Source organism: Nannospalax galili, unplaced genomic scaffold (assembly GCF_000622305.1).
Source record: "Nannospalax galili isolate Female #2095 unplaced genomic scaffold, S.galili_v1.0 scaffold1623, whole genome shotgun sequence".
NCBI classification, from domain to species: Eukaryota; Metazoa; Chordata; class Mammalia; order Rodentia; family Spalacidae; genus Nannospalax; species Nannospalax galili.
Genome location: NW_008349082.1, coordinates 105,342 through 108,540, shown reverse-complemented (window position 1 = coordinate 108,540; position 3,199 = coordinate 105,342). Strand labels below are relative to the sequence as shown.

The 3,199-nt window shown below is 41.0% G+C and overlaps 1 long non-coding RNA gene across 3 annotated transcripts in view; it reads left to right on the top strand.

The window, feature by feature from the left end:
* Positions 1-3,199, top strand: part of LOC115072587 — a 6,881-nt gene extending 3,682 nt beyond the window's left edge. For 2 of the 3 annotated variants that reach the window (XR_003851631.1, XR_003851633.1), the window contains 2 exons: positions 1,723-1,875; positions 2,937-3,199. This is a non-coding gene — a long non-coding RNA (uncharacterized LOC115072587). Of the gene's footprint in view, positions 1-1,341; positions 1,383-1,722; positions 1,876-2,936 lie in introns of all 3 variants that reach the window. The other variant, XR_003851632.1, reaches the window with a different exon arrangement.

The window sequence follows — 3,199 nt, the reverse complement described above, 5'->3', positions numbered from 1 at the left end:
CACTTACCCTTCAATATATATATTTAACTTTTAGAAGCTAGGATCCCTATGTAAGAGAAAACTTGTATCCGAGCCAGTGTTACCTCACTTAATATAATTTTCACAGTTCCATTCATTTTCTGATAATTTTTAATTTCATTTTTTATGGTTAAAATTTCATTGCATATATGAATCACATTTTCTGTATCTATCTGTTGATGGACATCTAGATTGGTTCTGTTTCTGGCTATTGTAAAAAGAGCTGTAATAAACATGGTTGTTGAAGTATCTCTGTTGAGGGATACTTCAGAGAAGGGATTAATTTCTAGAATATATAAAGAACTAAAAAATAACATCAGTCCCTCCAAACTGCTTATGGACAATGGACTGAATAGACAGCTCTCAAAAGAAGAAGTAGAAACAGGTAATAAATTTTTAAAGTGTTCACATCTTTAGCAATCAGAGAAATGCAAATTAAAACTCTTTAAAGATTTGATCTCACCCTAGTAGGAATGGCCGTCATGAAGAAAACAAATGATGGCAAATGCTGGCATGGATTCAGGGCGCTGGTGAGGGTGTACGTCCGCTGTGGAAATCATTGTGGAGGTGTCTCAAAAAACTAAGAATAGATTTACTCTATGGCATAGATTTACCAGTCCTGGGCATATGTCTTAAGAAGTCTATATCCTACCTCAAACTTTTTTCTCAAGCCTAGTTTGTTATTTTTTTCCCCAGACTACTAGTCCCCCGACCCCAAGCCTAGTTTTCTTCCTCAGTATACTTTTTATATATCTAAGACTTTTTTGTTGTTTTGTTGTGATTTTTTTTTGTAACAGTAGCCCCAGTAGACCAGGCTGGCCTCAATCTCACAGAGATCTGCCTATCTCTGCCTCCTGAGTGCCGAGATTAAAGGCATGTGCCACCATGCATGACTTCTAAGATTTATCATTATACCGTATACTTAAGATTTAGTGTGTGTGTGTGTGTTTGTGTGTGTGTGTGTGTGTGCATGTGTACACTTGAATGCAGGTGGAGGCAGAAGAGCAGTGGATCTCCTGGAGCTGGAGTTACAGGAGTCGGGACCTGCTTGATGTGGGTGCTGGGAACCAAAGTCAGGTCCTCTGCGAGAGCAGCAGCAAATGCTCTAAACCATGGAGCCATCTTTCCAGTCCTCTCAATAAGCTTTCAAAGGTGTTTAAATAGTTTCATATCTGGTCACGTTGGGAATTTTGCTTCTTAAAAAAGTCAAACTGCAAGCACTTGTCTATAAAGACATTAAGTTTTAAAAGTTTAATGTCATTTAGTGCCACGCTTGAACTTCTGGAACAAATCTGTTGAATAACCTCAGGCCTCTGTTTTCAGCCAGTCATGTCGACCTTTGCTTCTATCATGATTAGCATAAGGTAAGAGGCTTATGTTCACTTATAATGCTGATAACTGAAATCATTAATTTTAGTTTTATGAAGTTTTTCTATTTTTTGTTAACTTCTATCCATCATATAAACATGGGACTTGAACACGTTTCCTCCTGTCTGTTTCTTCAAGTCCTGTGTGATGGTCACTCCAGCGCTGCATTCTTCTGTAGGACATTTCACACACTTCTGTCCAGTTTCTCTGACTGCTTAACTTTCTGTGTTATAAATATACAAAAATACTTCCTCCTTTTCTTCCAGTGCTAAGCGAAGGACAGATATATCTGCAAGTCTCTTGATATTTTCTCTTTTGTTCATGTGTTTGAGACAGGATCGTGCTGTGCAGGCCAGGCTGACCTCAAGCTTGCCGTCCTTTGGCTTCCAATTCCTAAATACTGGGATTCCAGACTCATGTCACCATGGCTGTCCCCTTTGACACTTTGAACAGCATCTCTGCACAGCACAGGATAAGCAAAAGCACACAGTGAGTGATGCAGGTGGACAACGGCCCCATGCAGGGCATCCTGTTACCTGCCAATGCTGTGCCAGACTTACACACATGTGGTTTTACCCCCATTTGTGGGCATGTTTGAAGGGAGAATCTGGGCACAAATGGAAAAGTTACATGGCAGTTGAAGGGAGCTAAGAGGGTCTTTATATTAAATAAATTGTGTTTTATACTGGCTTTTTGACTGTGATATTTACATGAGGTCAAGATGGAATAGTCCACTTTCTATATCACATTGATACTCAGAGTTTTAGATTTTGAGCTGGGTATGGTGGCTCATGCCTGCAATTCCAGCACTTTCATGGCAGGGGGATTGTTTTGAGTTCTAGGTCAGCCTAGGCTACAAACTGAGACCTGTCTCAGAAACAATATATTACAAAACAAAATGAGGCAGGTGTGGTGTAACATCCCTGTCATCCCAGAACTTGGGAAGCGAAGGCAGGAAGCATCTCTGAGAAAGGTAAAGCTAAGGTATATGTTTCAGAAAGGTAAGAGGCTCTTTGTTTCCCAGCACTATAAAAACAAAACAAAAAGCATCCCTTCTCCCCTAACTCCCTAAAAGAAAAGAAAACAGAAGAGGGGATTTTCAGGCAGCAGGAGAAGTTCAGGAGTCTTAAATTAGAGCAGTTTCTAGGTGGGGATGCTGTAGGGTGTGCTCAGTCAGGCTGAAGGAGGAGAAAACCTACAGGAAAGGAAGAGGGCTCTTCCCTCACTGTGAGCAGCTCCTATCGAGTAGGTTAAGTCTCTTGTGAAAGGCCCTGGATTCAGTCCCCAGCCTCACTCTCCAAATAATTTTTATAAAGACCCTTGTTCAGTTTATAGATAACATGCCTCGGGGCTAGGGAGCTTCAGGGAATAGGAATTAGGCCAAGCCTGTTGGGAACAAATCAGGGTCCTGAGGATCTGGATCTGGCTCACAAAATGATCAGCCCTAGGCACCTGGAGTTCCCTAGAATCCTGCAGTTAGGCTTCAATTATTGCCAGCTGAAAACTTCTGTCTTCTTAAAAATTTCTTCTATTTTCTCTTGTTCTCTTAGTTTCTGTTGAAATAACCAGTCATCTTGGCTGTGCTAAGTTGAGAAGATCCATCCTTACCTAGGGCAGCGTAACTTCTTGCAGTGGGAAGTCAGAACCAGGTTGTGGCATTCCGAGGACGTTTATCAGCACAGCAGCACCGAGGACAGAGCTGTTGGTTTGTTCTTTGCTGCATTTTTCTACATTTCTCCGAGAATCAAATACAGAATCAGTGTTTGCCTCTCTGATTTCCGTTGCTATCTGGCAAGATGCTATTTATATTAGA